The following is a 17,848-nucleotide window of genomic DNA, read 5'->3' on the forward strand; positions in this document are numbered from 1 at the left end:
ATATATAAAATAATAATAATAATAATAATAATAATAATAGATTTTATTTATAATGCACTTTTCATTCCGAAGAATCTCAAAGTGCAACAAAGGGGGGGTTTGGGGGGGGGTGCAACAACAGTGCTGATGGTGAACAGAAAACAGCTGATGGTGGAAGTCTCTGTTAGCTCCGCAGCACACTGTGGTCCTCTCCATGTTTCAGATTTCTCCCAGCGGCAGTGTCCCGATGACATCGCCGAGGCACGACAGCTGAAGACCAGATGATGGGTCTTCTTCATGATGATTCAAACGATGGGGATCGCTGCAGCACCATGCAGGAGGCAGAACATTCCTCCGGGCACTTCTGTGGACACACCGGGGCCGGCGCAGATGTCGCTCCACGGTCGCAATGCAGGACGGAACAGCGGCGCAGCCGAGAAGCATAACATCCCAACATCATGCCGGACGACGACGAGAGCCCGGATGACGCTAGCCCGGTGCAAACTTCAGCCACCATGCAGCTTAAGCCCAAGGGAGACCACCAGTGAGCACCCGCGGCGAGAAACATCTAATGTCCAAACCAGAAACCAACCGCAGCAATTCAAACGTAAACATTAGAGAAGTGGTTGAAAACAGCGAAACGACGAACAACGACCTCTCAGTGGCTGCCAGCAATCAGCAACAGTCCCAATTGTAGCTCTGACTGTTAGACTAGTCACAAACATAAGGAAATAAAATAAAATGTAAATCTAATAGTACATTAACATGATTTGTTGTGGGTGGAGAAGCGGCGAACAGACAACGCCAGCGTCCTCTCCCCCACGTTGCCTAGCTAACATCAATATATATATATTTGTGTGTGTCCGTTTTTAGATTAAAGGTCCTGTTCTTCGCGATTCCATCTTTCAAACTTTAGTTAGTGTGTAATGTTGCTGTTAGAGCATAAATAATACCTGTAAAATTATAAAGCTCAAAGTTCAATGCCAAGAGATATTTTATTTAACAGAAGTTCCCTTTCAAAGCCTACAGCGAACGGCCGGTTTGGACTACACCGCTGCACTTCCTGCTGTAATGACACAACTAAAACCGTTTGTTGACTAACCCTCCGCCCACAAGAACACGCAAAATAGGGGGCGTGGTCTCGTTGCTCTCCCACGTGGAGAAGAGCGCGCATTCAGCGCTTACATCTCCCCGTTATGGTAAGAGGCGGGACCTTTCTGTGCAAATTGCGCTAAGCTGCTGTCCAATCACAACACGGGAAGCGCTGGCCCAATCAGAACTCGTTACGTGTTTCTTCATAGACTTCATAGAACAAGGAAATCATCAGGCCGTTTGTAGGACAGAGGAAACAGCGCTGTACAGATAAGTAAATTGTGTAAAAACACGTTTTTTTTTTACACGCGAAACATGAACTCATGTTATATTGCACACTGTAAACATAATCAAAGCTTCGAAAACACGCGAAGAACGGGACCTTTAAAGATGGACTATGTAGTATTTTTGCAGTAAAATATCCAAAAACCACTAGGTCAGTGTTACATATTTTGTTCAGTTGAGTTCTTAAAATATCCCAAATGTTTCCAACTATTTATAAATTGTGAGAAAATTGCAATTTTAACCAATGTGTGGGACATCTGAGGGAGTCGCCTGTCAATGGCGTCATATCTGTTACCCTCAGTTTCCGGTTTGATTCTGCAGAAGCGCTTTACTCTTAGCAGTGTAAACATGTCACAGCAGCTGCTGAGCGAACACACAGAGTAACGTCATAACATCATTTTAATCACACTTAAATGTGTCTAATATGATAAACAGAGCTGCGTTATCTCATACTTATGACCGGAAAAGCAGAAATGGTGCCCACAACTGTCTGTGTCCCGTCATAATAAAATTCCCGCTGCTCGCGAGGTGTGTGTTTGTGTAATAATCGCTCCAGTGGCCCCGCTCAGCTCCTCAATACTCGTCCTGCTCTGCTTCATACTACAATAACGTTAATAACCGCATCCATGAACACGATTTCTGCCTGAATCCTATCCTGATTATTTTCCACCGTCTGTGAGGTGTAGACCACATGTCCCAAAGATGCAGCGCTCAAACTTGGCGTCATCAAACTATGCCTTTGTTTTGAATAAGCGACCTCTGACTACGCCACTCAGAAATAATCTGAAAACCCACAGGTAATTCAGGTACACAAAGCACGCAGATGGCTGATTCAGGTAACAGACAACGATGATAGTGTAACACAATGTATTCATAAACACCATATAAATGAAATACAACACACTCTTAAAGGAATTCCACCAGTCGAGGAACACTGTCAAAGCACCAGTTTAGATGTATCCTGGTGTAACTCCTCCTGTTCGAACACTGCAAGCGGGACTCGAACCCGGATCCGCCGGCATGAGAGTCGGATGCTCTAACAACAAGGCTATAGATTTATTCATCAATGCCATGAGTGCCATTTTTTTTTTCTGGCAGCTAACGTTAATTTGACATTGTGTGTATGTAATACCTTTTGTTCTCATGGCATTGATTAATAAATCTTATTACATCAAGAAATGGGACGTGTGTCCTGTATAGGCAAGTCTGCATTGCCATGCCTATCCATTTAAAACATTAAACTAATCCAAGGGTCAAGAGCCCAACTAAAGCAAACACTGATCTCCATCATGGTGACTTGAAATTGTAAGATTATTTTCAATAAAACAGAAATAATGTCAGTCTGGTCAGTAATGTGTGAAGCTGGTAATGCAGTTTGTGGAGTTGTTTAATCCTCTGATGAGATCTTTGGAGATTTCATGTCTTCTTTTATCTTCAGTTGATTTCATCTAAAGTTGTGGCTGAAGTCAGTTTTAGTTTATGTGTTTCTCTTTCCTTCTGTGATTCTGCTCATTATCATCAGGTGTTCATCACTAATGCTCAGTCATCACCTAATGATCTCATTAACATTGCTTCAGTGGTACTTTAACTCAGTAGTGAGCACACATTTACACTAGGGAGTTTAATTTAACATTGCCGTAATGCTGTGTGCAATTACATAAATCATACCCGTTTCATTCATGTATGAGTGATAAATGAGATTCACGTTCAGTTTAATAATTTGTTCATGTTAAAACTATGTAATCCAAATGGATGGAAATGCCCATGCAATTCAAATACATAAATCTTAAATTTAGACATGTTTCTTTGAGCGCACCTGAACATTAATTAACGCCCTTCATTTGTAGGCGTAAAAAATTATCAAAGACATGTGCTGTCCTGTTTCAACCTCCTCTTTCATACCACAAGTGCCATTTAAAATCACTCAAGATAGTGATCAAGACCTGTGGAGGATCATAGAGACCATTACCACCAATGGTTTCTACGATCAATTAAGTTCACAATGCTTCTGGAAACACAGCCCTGGGCGGTGGCTCTGTAGTTCCCAATATTCTTTGGTCAATGCAAGTAAATTCAGGGATTGCGTGTTATTTTATGTGTTTTTTAGGGAAAGATGTTAGCAGTTTGTAAATATTTAATGTACAATTATGTTGGACATTGTTATTAATTACCATTGTGCTGAAGATTAGCACTGTCTATTGTGATTTTCACTTGGACACATAATAATATGTATAATAACCCCAAATCACAATTTCTCATTGAAGCAAAACTCAGCAAGGCGCAGTCAGTGTAACTCAATTATATTAAAACAGCATTCCCTTGTTTTATGTTATGTAAAACTGATTGAAGCAAGTTACAACAATGCAATTAGAATTTACATTTACATTTATGGATTTGGCAGACGCTTTTACCAAAAGCGACTTACATTGCATTCAAGGTACACATTTTACATTTTTATCAATTCTTGCTTTCCCTGGGAATCGAACCCATGACCTTGGCGTTGCTAGCACCATGCTCTACTCATTGAGCTACAGGAATTACATTTGTAGGTGGATCAGGTAGAAATAATAAAGCTACAACTGTATATGTTTAATTTTTACAGTTGAAACATTTGTGTCATATGTTGATAATATGAGTATGAGTTTAAATGAGCAGATAAAACACCCGAATCAAGGTGACTCCATACGGAGGATTGAGCGAACAGTCCTTACCTTAGCCTTTTAGAGCCGTCGACAGAGATTGAAGAGAATAATCCAGAAAAGCAGAGATACTTTCAGTCTGATAACCAGCTTCAATCAGCCCAACGGGGCTCCCTGTGAATCTACATGTGAGTGTTAGAAAATAGCGTTAGAAGAAGCTCAACAAATATAAAATCATAATCGCCCTTGGTGAGTTCACTCGCGTAAAGGATAGTTTAATATTTGATGAACACAACCTTTGAACTCATAAGTAGGGTGTGGGTGGATTTTTGAGAATTATCTTAGACTAGAGTAATTCATGATTGTAAAATCTTCCTGGTTCTGATAAGAGTAAAACTTTGATCCAGTTGTCCAGTACTGCTCAAATTAATGTTTTATTTTTGGTGGCATTGATTCAAGTTTGACAATATATCTCACTGTCCCGCAATGCACAAAACTATTCATCGAAAGTCAAACACGCACAGCAGATCTTATGTTAAAAGGTAAAGTTTGTATGCTAATTTTTGTTTTTTGTTTTTAATTTTTGTAATTCACACAGTCCAAAGTTAACACGTACTGAGAGTCAAATGATAATAAATTTAAACTGCATTATGAGAATGATAGTAAGTGAAGTCAGCATTATGACCCTGATATTACTAATAACGTCAAAAAATCGTATTCAATTTGAAACATAGTTATTACCATAATCTTTGAAAATGTTTTAATATCAAATACAGATGGGATATTAGAATTGGGATTTGGGAATTGACCGAAGTGTTACAGTCTCACACAACAGCATGCTGGTTTCGTTCTGTGTGAAAACATGGCGGAGAAGTGAGAGGTTTTCCAGCCTTTATGACCCAGTGCGGAGGGAAATAATGATGGCCTTTTCTGTTCATCCTCCCTTCATCTGTAATGCAGTTTAAGCAGGTTATCTGGGAAACAGCTCTATTTCTGCTGCTCCATCAGCGCCATCTTCTGTCAGAGACTGGATTTACAGAGTCCTTCAGACTGGCTGCAGTTATTATTCAGACCAATGTGAAAATCACATCAATTTTAACCAGTAGATGAAAAATCAGCTAATGTGCATTATCCAAATCTCAACACTTTGGATAATAATGTGGCCTATCTATAATTGTTTATTAAATGCCTGCAATGTATCATTTTGACTAATTATTTTTCATAGAAATGATTTGAAGGATGAAATGTGAAATGTCTTTTTGTAAAACTTTTTGTTTTGTTTGATGTAGTATGTGTTAGTAGAGAACAGGTGAATCATAACTTTAGCATGAGATTGTCTTTTCGGGTATAATATTTTCAGCATAACATTGTATGCCAGGGTATGATTTACAATTGTAAATCATACTTTTATTAATTTGTATAAATATAATTGTTAAAGTGACCCTATTATGGATTTTTGAAATGACTTTTCACGGGTGTGGGGGAATGGGGGCAGCGTCAACTTTGCTGAATGTTGGTATTGGAGTAGAAGAGATAAAGATGGTATACAATACCTGGAAACAATAAAGCTTGGTTTTGCACAATCAAATGTCTCTTTTTTTGTTCTGTTACAGCACTGGCTAACATAGACAGCGATAGCAGCCTCACATTCTGGAAAACAAATACACACAATTATAGCATTTTTAAGCACAGTCAACAAAATAAGCTGCTCACATTAATTGAAAAATACATAGAAATAAAACTGGAAAAATCACATTCAGTACAGTCAAGTTACTACACAATTCAACATTGGCAATATGTGAATAAACACTTGTTAACTGCACAATTGAAATAAAACAAATTAAACTTACTGTTCATCGTCACTTTACAGAAGCCCGGATTGGCTAATCGGGAGCACCGGGAAAATTCCCGGCGGGCCGGTCTGTTTTTGAGGGCCGTTGTTGTCATGGCACTTGGTTGAACTCTGGATGCTGTCCCTATCGGCTGCCTGCACTCACAGCAGCCCCACTTTTTTATTTTACCGCGGTCCAACTCTTTTTATTTATTATTTTACCGAAGTCCCACTCTTTTTTACTTAATATTTCAGGGTATATACAGCAATCGTTAAGTTAAATTTACTACTTTTTAATACCTTTTTTACTACCTTCAGAATATTTTTAAAAATCATCACGACACTGAATTGCAAGTGTTTATCAGCGACCTTTCTATTATTTACACAGATTTTGACATATATAAAAGAATAGATTTAGAATCGACACCAGGAGGAAATCTGTTATAATCATTCAGACACAGTAAAACACACCTCAACATTCACAGAGGTTGGTGAAGGAGAAGCATTACTGCATACACATTTGATTTACATTAATAATTGGTAATTCAGTAATTAAATTATTTAAACAACAAAACCTGAGCCAAATATTACATTTCTATAACTGTGAAAAGTTGATGAATTTAACAAAATACTAAAAACTAGTCAACCGATTAAAAACTTTAACTAGATTAATCACACATTTTTGTGACTAATCGCAATAAAAAAATGTTTTTGTACGTTTTTAATATAATAATTTCACAGTTAATCAAATTAATGTAGAAACAACATAAAGACAGTATATTTTAAATACTTGTTTAAATGGCATCTTTTTATGAATGAAGGCCAGTATTACTGATATTAATACAGCTGCTGATTTTTATTATTTTTTTTACATTTAGTATTAGGCTTCAAAAATATAACAGTTTTTAATTTCCGTAAACTTAAAACAATGCTAACATAAACCCATAATAAATGTCATGTTTACTCCTGCCCTTCCTGTCTGAACAGTTAGGAAATATACAGAAATTTAATACAGTTATCAAAGTTATATGCCGTCTGCACTGCATAAACTATATATTAAATAGTTAATCCTTATTAAAGCTACAAAAGTTATTTAGTCAAGAGCAGCGAGTCATTTTCTCTGTTCTCTTTGTTCTTTAACTTTACAGACAGGAAGCTTTATTGGCTGCTGTCCCTTTAAGAGCAGACAGACACGCGGATCTCACTGTCAATGGATCGCGCCTCATTCTCTCACAACTCTTTTTGTTCATTTTAGACTTTATATAAATCATTTAAGATTGCTCTTATGAGGATAGTCGTTGAAGATATGCCTTGAAGCAAGTCTAAAATAAAACGTAAGCCAGCCCCTTCTGTTGAGCGCAGTGCTCTGAGATGATGCCGAACGACCGCTGAATATGACGTCAGCATAGGGCTGGGCGATAAAACGATAACGCTAATTATCACGATATAATTTTCCTCGATAAAACGATACGAACAGTTCGATAAATTCTCGATATAATGCTTACGCGCTATGCGTAATGCTGCGCATGCGTATTGCAGACCGGGCTTCTGGGTGCTGCACGCGCTGCTGTTTACAGTGACTGACAGGATTGGAGGATCGGAGTGAAAAAAATGAGCAATAGTGAAAAACTCAGCGCTCACAACCAGCTCGGAGGACGCAGATATCGTTGACAAGTTAGTTCGCTCAACTTCAGTGGTTTGGAGATATTTTGGCGATCCCGTCCCACATAAAACGGAGCGACATGCGTGGGCTGCTTATCATAGGTTCACCATGCGGAATTTATTATTGTGCTTCTTCAAAGTTCTTCCAGATAACATTGAGCCCAACACAGCGGTAAATCTACATTAACTACATTCACACACAGCAGGCTTATCACCTTGTTAGTTGTAGTGGGTGACTTGCAAGCTAACGCTACCAAACTATAATCACTAAAACATCGGACTTGTACTGTACATCGCTATCATAATTGTTTGTCTTTGGTGATGTGTTAATGACTCAGCATCCCATGTCATTTTAAGAATGACTTCAGTGCCGTTCTTTGTTCTTTTCTCAGAGGAAAGCTTAACTCCAAGTCTTCCGGAGGCGCGGGCAGAGCTGATTCGAAAGACTGCCGCCGTTCGCCAGTTTCTGTGTTTACTAGAAGCACGCAAACGCAACTCGGCCGTCGTCATTATGGCCCCGCCCGCCGACTCTATAGCCTACACGATGTGATTGGGCCGTCCAGATTCTGAGGAATACAGCTCAGATAGGAATTGAGAGTTGCTAGACCACACTTGCGGGCAAATTAAATTTGCTGCCGCTAGGGTGCGTCTAGATTTCTAGGCTAGATGTATTAATGACTCAGCATCGCATGTATCAAAAGAGAAGTAATATCATCAAATGTTTAAAATGAATAAAATAGACTAGACAGAGCTCTGGAGATCTGCAAATACTGAACTTTGCTCTCTCTCCCTCCTCTCCCGACCAGCCCACTGTCGGTGAGGTGTGTGTGTCGGCGTCGGTGAGATGGGCGTGTGTGTGTGTATGTGTGTGTGTGAGAGTGGGTGACAGAGCGATGCACAGTGGACCAATCCACTGTAAGGCAAGAGAGGGGGGACTCAAAATGTTTCTTAACTTAAAACGCTTTTCTTTTTTGCCTGTTTGCATTTTTAGTGTTTTACTACTTACACAATTAAGTAGCCTAATGATATTATTGATATACAGTGTAGAGTAAAAATGCTTACCACAATTAATATTTTAATAAATAAATCTACCTCAGTTTTAATAAATTGTTCACCTGTTTGGGAAGTGTTTGTCATGTTTTGATAATAAAGGATAGTTTAAAACCACAGTTAACTGTCTGTTTTCTACATCTTTCACTCAGGAGCAAAAATATCCCTTTAAATTTTAAAGAAATAAAAATGTTACATTTATCGTGTAATTTATTGATATCGACTGATATGGAAAATTATATCGTGATAATTTTTTTGGGCCATATCGCCCAGCCCTACGTCAGCATCAAACATACATTGAGACGGAGACGAATGATCTTTGATTATGTGCCCAGATATGCTAAAGCCCATATTTAAACGAACTAACGCGAACGCAGATAGAATTTAAATCAGAATAGGACACCTGATAGTCTGAAAAAATAATACCTAATTTGGAAAAAAATAATACCTCTGAGACCACATTTAACACTTTTAATGGCCTTAAATTTGACAATTTGGATTCATCACCTTTTAATACTTTTTAAAACCCCGCGGACACCCTGTATTTTCTCACAGAGGTTAATGATGACGTGATTATATTTTGACTCCCTGGCCCCGCCCTCGATACAGCGCCTTGAAAGTTGCTCAAAATAATAAAAATGGGTGATAGGAAGCGCAAAGGCGGCGCTGAAAAGGCCAGAATAAAAATAAATAAGAAGGCTCTGGAAACTGACGCATCCAAATGTTCTAAGCTGTGCACATTGTTACTCAAAAAACAAATGATGAGGACGAGGCCGGTAAGTAATTATCACGTTAAGGTAGTTAGGAGCAGTGCAAGATGCGACCGCGCAAAACAATGCTGTCTGCAAACCACGTTCATGTATCAAACTTTTTCTTAGCTCTTCAGCAGCAGCCGCCTCTAGTCCGTTTTGCTGCTAATAGTGAAGAGCAAGGCCCAGTAACGTTACCAAGCTCCAGTCATGAGCCCAACACCAGAATGGGCAGTAAAATAGGAAGAGCCCTGCTCAATGAAAAATGCCCTGAGATAATAATGATACCTGATGATTCAGCAATACATTAAAGGGTTACTTCAGCGATTAGCATATGGCTTTGTATCAGTAGAAACCCTGGAGAATATTCAAATGATTGTGCTTTCCCCCCTCATATCTCCCTGAGATAAGAGATTTATGCATTTTATTTCTGGAAAAATTCCTCCTATGATGCAAAATGACGATTTTTGCATCATAGGAGGAATGTTTGCCCAAAGGCTAAAGACTACAGCCAGCAGAGGGAGCCATTTCCGCATGTTTTGAATCCGGCATTGGGGGATGGGAGATAACACTCAGCTGGCAGGGAGAGCTCAGCTTGCAGCTACAGGATCATTTAAACGGAGCTATAGTGAGCAATGTAAGTCTTTTAACTTCTCAAATTCATTTCTATGAAAGTTAAGCTTGCAAAGGCATGAACTGAAAACGCGCCAGACTGAACTCGCGTTGTGAATGTATGCCGCGAGTGTAGTCGCGATTACCTCAGCTCTCATCACTCGTGCAGTTAGTGCTCAGTGCTGTGAGACTCGCGCGGTGACTCACTCATTATATTGAACACACACGTTCAGTTTTTAATTGTAGTGTCTTCTCTAACTCAGTCACTGTAATAAAGTTGGTGGTGTTGGGAATGGCCTCACAGGGCAGCGAAGCATTCTGGGAATTGTAGTCTTTCATCCCCATGGGACAAAAATAAATTTTCTGTCTTTTCTCAGTCTAGAAAACACCAAATTCAAAAATAATTTCACATTTCTACTGCATTGATGACCCAGTTTAAATACATATTCATCTTCCCAGCGCTGAAGTACCCATTTAATGAAACTGAGTGACTTGATTTAAAAGCTTTGTAAAAAGGGGGAATTTGTGGCAAGAAATAAATGTAACAAATTTCATTTAGTGAAAGCGAGCGAGGACCCAGTTGTGAAGAGATTACAGGGTTTTCCTGGGTCAGAAATGATCTTTGGTGGTAGCTGAACAGTCATGGTCATCCACACACACGCATGCACGCGCACACACACACCAACAGTAAAAGTACCTACCTGATCTGTGAGCCCAATACTCACAATAAATGTTAAATAAATGCTAACATTTTTTTTTTTTTTTGCTTTTTTTGCTCATCTAATTTTGATATCTCATTTTGTATGATGTCTTGATGTTTGTTTCTTTAGTTCCTCATTTTTACACAGTTTGCATGGTTTTTACAATGTGTACTGATTCATTATTTTGGCAACAATTATTAAAAAGCAGCATTAAAAATGTAATAATAAATTAAGTCTAATTCTCTGCCATAAACAATTTAACTTGCGTTGTTCTGCTTTCAGCTTATTCCAGAAAAAAAAAAATTGTGTGCTAATTTACTACAAATTAGTGTTGCACGATATACCGGTACTAGAAAGGTATTGCGATACCCTGATATTACAAACGGTACGATATGGACTATTATTAGTAACGGTACTTTAAGGAGGACAGCGCCTATGAGCTGCATTTCTTAATTTGCATGGATGTATGTGACAGTGTCAGGACGTGTGTGCAGAGCTCTGCTTCAGCCGTTCAATAAACATTACAAGCAGAAGAGTTAAACGCGAAGTCATAATTTTGGTATCGTGACAACACTTCTACAAATTATCAATATAAATACATGAAAATACTGTGGATTATTAAGACTAATTCTTACTAACCCCTCTTGTTTAATGGGGTAAGCACTTGCGTTCTCATGTCAGAGGTGTTGTGAGTAAATGATTACACACCGATTCGTGAGTTCAGTGTTGGACAGATCAGTTCAGTAAAATGAATCGGTTCAAATGAGTCATTTGTTCGCGAATCGGACAAAAGCGGACGCATTATGTGTGAACCCAGACTGTTAAAACAACACAAAAGATTGATCACAGAAAACACTTCATAAAGATATTTTTGCGTGTATTTGAAAGTATAGGTAGTGTCAGCTGCGTGTGCAAAACGTCTGTCAGAAGAGCTGCGATTTTTGAGCATCCAGCAGTAATTCAGGGAAAATATTGTGTGAACGCGCCACGTGGTGCACAGATTCAGTCTTCCGACCTTTTACCATTTTGTCAGTTCTGTTGATTTTGATTGATATGCGCGAGTAAGAGAGAGAACGGTGATGGTTTTGAAGACGCAGTGTGGGGCTCTGCTCGTTCTCCGTCACTCAGCTAACGAGGGCGCATGTTAACCGAGTGTCAGAACGAGCAGAGTCACGCGCAATATAAATCTACATCAATTTATAAATCACAATAACTCATCATATAAGGCTTTGGCGGGACAAAATTTTGCTTTGGTGGCCGCCAAAAAAATTTCAATGTAGGAAAAACCCTGGATTCGCTCTCCCAGCTAACAATTTTAGGTTATAAGAATGTTTCCCTAACGTTCCCATTAAGTTCTAAAAATGTTTTTGAATGTTCTAGGAACGTTGAAATGTCCAGTTTGTGGAACGTTGTATTAACGTTCTCATTAGGTTATAAGAACATTAAATAACGTTCTTATAAGGGTGTGGAGTATGATCAAATAAAATATTCCTGTTTTCTCCTTTACTGTACTTGCTTTTGTTTATTGACTTATTCTTTCTTAAAAAAAGCTAAAACCACTTTTATAATTGACTTTTATATTACATTTATATTTAATACATAATTAGTTTACTAGATTTTTCTTCTGATTGTAAAAAACAAAACAAATATATACACGAAAATAGCATTTAAGTGTCATTAAGTTGTCTTTGGATATACAAATGAGGTATCTGAAGTTTGAGAAAAAAGCTGTATGACTAATTTGTAGTGACTAATATTTTTTTTAATGTTGTAACGTTTTTAAAACGTTCCACTAACAATGTAAGAATAAAGTTTTATAGCTAACGTTTTTAGAACGTTTCTCAATAGCAAATAATGTTGGCACAATGTTCTAATAACGTTACTGCGAGAACGTTTTTTGATAACTTTGAGATAACGTTCTGAGAACGTTCCCTGTTAGCTGGGCTTACTGTGAAACACAGGTAAACTGCTATTGTACCATAGTGTGTGAATAAGCAAACATTATCACTGAAATTTTTTCTGACTTAGTATCTTACTTGTTTCCAGTTTAAATATCTAAATATTCTTAATTCAAGATACATTTACTAGACAAGTGAAATGACAAAAATAATATTTTCTTCATTTCAATTTTTGGATATTAATGAATACTAATTCTTAAAAAAAGAGATTCTGATACTGTCCTGTTATCTTCACTGTGAAGCAAAACATGAGCTACTGTTTTTGCACTGTATTGAAAATTATATTTTTCAAAAATACAAAGAATTATAGCTCTAGAGAATAGTGTACCTTATGCAGACTTATATTCTGAGGTGGGAATCACATTATTTTAATATAGTCTGTCGTGAACTAAAGTGGGCCAGGCATGAACCTCCAGGGCTGGAAATGAGTCTCAATCCGGCCCTGCTTTACAGCATTAACACGGTTTCACAGCTAATGATGACCTCAAATTTCCCTTCTGTCAGTCTCAACATTTGTAAATGGCATCAAACTAACAGTGTACTTGAACTTGTTTCAATAAAACACATGTAAATGAGTGAAAACACTTGTTGAAGTCAAATAAAAGCGATTTAAACTCTGATGCTTCATTCTCACTCCAGAAACACACGCAGGGCCTAACCGAGCACTTTTCTCCCCTCTTGAATCAGCAAAATAATCACATATCAATGACAATTGTATATATTGAATAATACAAAATATTACCCCTAATATCACACTGATATTCATGATATCGCATCGCTTAACGTTACGCGTTTGAAATTTGAAGTGATCCCCACACACGGTGACTCGACCGAAATCACCAACAAATCCTCACAACAAACAGCCATCCACTCACCAAAACACGGAGAGATAGTTTATCATTCACTAAAAGTGCATATTTCTCAGAAATGAGTGAAAAATGAGTGATTCTCATGGATTTAACTCGCGTGAGCACTGTCTAAACCCCGCGCTGTGAATCTCTCCGGTGACGTGACTCTCGCGACACTGATGAGAAGCACTTTTCTTAAAGGGCCAGCGTAACTTTATCAGTGCATGACAAAAAAATAAAATATGATTTATTTAACTCAGATTATATAACCAGTCTCTTTGTTGAGAGGGATTTTTCACTTGGTTACATATATAACAGCTCAAAGTGACTGAAAACATCCTGCAAAGTTTTAAATCTGAAAGTGCAGCATATAAAGTTATTGTCTCTCAAAAGTAAAAGTTGACTCTGAGTCAATTAAACAAATCTTTTTCTTCTTTTTTTTATGAATCACAAGCCATTTCGTTTTGAAGGTTAGACTTATTGTGCACATTGTGTTTCATATTGTGTAGGTATCAGGCTAACCGGCTAACTCATGTTATTACTGTCTTACTGAAACAATACGGTAAATCAGCTGCAGTATTACCTAAAACTGTCTATTAATGCAGATCGTCTGTCATTCTTACTACTGTGAGTAAAGATAAAGGATGGAGAAGGGTTTATTTGACAAACTTTAATGTTCCATCAGTCATTAGGGCTGGTCGATTCTGAAATTTTTGGAATCGATTCCGATTCCAATTCCTGTTTCTGGAATCGACGGAGTCGATTCCAAGAATCGATTCCGCACTGTTGTTTTCGATTCCTTTTCGATTCTTCTTTTTTTAACAAAATCGATGGTGAACCTAGTTCTGGAGTGACCGCAGGATACAAGGATGTAGAAGATATCCTTCTCCGAAACTTTATTTGTAAAATGATGATACATTTCCATAACTCTGATGAATTTTAAATCATGGATTCTCCTGAAATGGCCCATGTAGCCCAGAAGTAAATGCAATTTAGCCTAATAAATAAAAAGGATAGCACATTATTCATGGATGTGCATTTATTGCATGTTTAAAACTACATGACATGTCTAAAATGCATGTGCACAGTTAAGTTAAATGACTACGTTCAAATGTATTCAAAGTGCTTGCACAGAATGTACGAGGTAAAATAACCACAATATTAACAAAATCAATAATATAAGAGTGCGCAGTTTATTTGTCTATCAGATGCGCGAGCAAGTTGCGTTCTATAGCAACATTAGACTGGGTCATTAACCTGCACTCTAGTCTAGGCGCATTTTCTTTCCGTTATCAATGGATTAAAGAAAAGAAAATTAAATAGAAAATTAAAATAAGACCCTCACATCTGCATCTGTAAGCAGGGCTCAAAACCTACCGTTGTGGAAAAATTTCACAATTTAAAATGATGGAGTTTTTGTGTGCAAAATGTACCAAACTTGTCCACGATGCAGGATCACAGAAGGAAACAAGGACAATAAACACTATTAAATTAAGTGAATGAAAGGTAGCCTATAGTAATAATCAGCGATATGCGTTCACATATGGCTTGATTTGAACGTTTCATACCATAAAAATAAGTAGTTAGAATTACGTTCTAGTGACATCATCACCCAATGACGCAAAAAAAAAAACAGCTGAATTGCTTTATTTTTAACTCGTTATTTGAAACTAACTGTTCAAAAGAACCTTTTGCAAAAATTAAATAGACTTCCAATCATTATTAGTAAGCGAGAGACAAGTGAATAAAGAGGAGTCGATTCCCCACGATGGAATCGATTCCAAACGTTGGAATCGACTCTCGATTCCCAACGCCTTGGAATCGAGGAATCGATTCTTTTTGGAATCAATTCCCAGCCCTATCAGTCATTGCCGTTAGTGCTGGGCTAACGGATGAACCGTTATTGATGCAATTCCTGCATGTGCACAGGGATGGAAATTAACTTTTTTGTCCACCGGCCACTGTAGCTGTGGATTTCAAAATCTACCAGCCACTCCATGTTTTGACCAGCCACTTTCTTGTTTTTAACCGACAATGTGTAAGTGCACTTGAAAAATTAATACTACAAGCTCTACAATACTTAAGCAGTTTATTTAATCTCAAGTCTCAATGAAATACTGACATTTTCTCTTTCTCTCTTATACACACACAAACCATGAACTGATATACATTTCATTAAATGAGTCGGGCTCTGTGCACTGTGCGCTTTTTTTTACCTGGATATGGCATTTGGATGATTCGTGATCTTTTATGGCTTCCAGTTTTAGGTTTTTAGTCCCAACAATGAAACTATTAGTTTTGGCATCTTCTGAAGCGTGTTGACGACACACCGAGCAGAACATTGTCAGTAGGGATGCACAGAAATAAAAATTCTTGGCCGAAACCGAAACACCAAAAGAAATTATGCCAACTATTAGTACCATTGCATTTATGGCTAATGCTGTGACTGTGTAACTTTACTAAAAATCAAGGCATTGCGATTGCATAAATTAATATTAAAGTTTCAAATATTAATCAATTACAAATTATGCAAATATTTATTTAGCACATTGCAACAATCCACAGTATAAAATACAATTCAAACTAAAATGTTTAACTTGACCTCACTCGTGTGCATTTAATAATAGCTAATGTACAGGCCTAATGGCCAGCAGAAAGGCACAGAAATTCAATAAAGTAATCAAATGTAAAATAACTGCATATTTTAACTGTTTAAATTAAAGATTAATCCTTACTAAACTTACAAAAGCTATTCAAGAGCAGTGAGTGATGTCCTTTTGTTTGACATTAAACAGACAGCAGTAAAGGCTACTGCCCCTTTAAGACCTAGTGCAGGGATATGCTCGTCTTTCTCGACTGTATAACGTTCACTTGAGGCATATTCAGACTATGTCTGCTAGGATACTCATCAAGATGGACATGTTGACATACTTTTTGGGTGAGTTTGTCCATTTAAGCGCAAGACTTGAAAGAGAACTCAATATTTGCGCGCTGTGAGACGAGTGCACGCTCTCGGATGATGCGCATCCGATCTTCTTTCAGTGTACGCAAGTTCGTATTCAATTTCAAATTGAGGTTATGTACAACTTTAAAAAACCCACCTCAGACCACTTAAAATGTCATTAAAATCACCACGAAACCAGCAGAATCCATGTAAAACCACCATAGGACTCACCAAAATCGACAAAACAATAATAATAATAAAAAAAAGTAAAATATTATATTAAAAACACCCAAAATAACCGGTAAGAACCACCTAAACTCATGGGCAGGTGGATGAAACATTATAGTTCCCGCTTCATCTCCCGCCTAGATGCCCACCCCCCTCCAGCTCCTCGGAACTGGAGAGAATGAGCATCGGACCCTCCAACCAGGGGGAAGATGCCGCAAAGCGGGCTTCCACACGGGGAAGATCCTCGGAACTGTCAGAGGAGGATTGGGAAAGTGCCGCAGCAGTCCCGAAACCCTCTGAGGAGTCCCGCTGTGAACCCCATGATCTGCGACGCCGAGCCGCCTCAGCGACCGCGGGTCCAGAACCATGGGGCTCACGAGGCTGACCGGTCTCATCGAACACGGCCAGCCCGAGAGCGGAGCAGTCTCAGCCGCTCACAATGCTCACAGGCGGCTCCCTCGAGCTCCCTAGCGGCTCCCTAACGGTGACAACAAAGGGTCACTTGAGAGAGTGGTGAGTATCCAGTTCTGCTAGCAGAGTATACCCCAAGATGAGACCATTACTACGCAGACTCTTATCTGTGACCTGGGTAACCTAATGGTGACAACAAAGGGTCACTTGAGAGAGTGGTGAGTATCCAGCTCTGCTAGCAAAGTATACCCCAAGATGAGACCATTACTACGCAGACTCTTATCTGTGACCTGGGTAACCTAATGGTGACAACAAAGGGTCACTTGAGAGAGTGGTGAGTATCCAGCCTCCTTGTACCTTCGGGCTTGCACACAGGGAAGGTGACCTGGGGCAAACAGGTCTTAAATGGGAGCCCAATTTTATATGGACTTTCTAGTGCCACACACGCAACAGCACATCTTGCCTCAACACACTGACCTTTGACCTTATGCGACCCGGCGTTCGTACTAGATCTTTTAGATAGATTCTTATAAAATTACTAAATTTAAACTATCCCAAATAATAGGATTTTAAAACAGAATTAGACTCGGTTAAAAATAATTTTGCCTTAACACACCGACCTTTGACCTTATACTTTCTAAAATCACTAATTTTAAACTACTTCCAATTATGGTTTGTACAAAAGGATTAGACTGGGTTACAAATAATTTCCGTCCGTATTGGATCTTTTAAATGGATTTTTCTTAAAACACACAAAAAAAAAAACTGCCTCAAAATAGAGGATTTTGCAAAAAAAAAATGTAATCGCGATTAAAAATTTAATAGATTGACCAGCAGTCGATTGACAACCCCTAATATA

General features: G+C 38.3%; 2 protein-coding genes across 4 annotated transcripts in view; both read right to left on the bottom strand.

The window, feature by feature from the left end:
- Nucleotides 1–17,848, bottom strand: part of LOC137080929 (uncharacterized) — a 259,912-nt gene that overhangs the window by 223,233 nt on the left and 18,831 nt on the right. The gene's annotated exons all lie outside the window — the stretch shown is intronic.
- LOC137080903 (uncharacterized) overlaps nt 1–17,848 on the bottom strand; it is a 470,496-nt gene that overhangs the window by 7,187 nt on the left and 445,461 nt on the right. Inside the window, exon 1 of one of the 2 annotated variants that reach the window (XM_067447606.1) lies at nt 4,068–4,329. The exons of the other annotated variant lie outside the window; for it this stretch is intronic. The gene's annotated coding sequence lies outside the window, so the exon portion shown is untranslated. Of the gene's footprint in view, nt 1–4,067; nt 4,330–17,848 lie in introns of those variants that run through there. 2 annotated transcript variants of the gene reach the window in all.

This window comes from Pseudorasbora parva, chromosome 1 (assembly GCF_024679245.1).
Source record: "Pseudorasbora parva isolate DD20220531a chromosome 1, ASM2467924v1, whole genome shotgun sequence".
In the NCBI taxonomy this organism is placed as follows: Eukaryota; Metazoa; Chordata; class Actinopteri; order Cypriniformes; family Gobionidae; genus Pseudorasbora; species Pseudorasbora parva.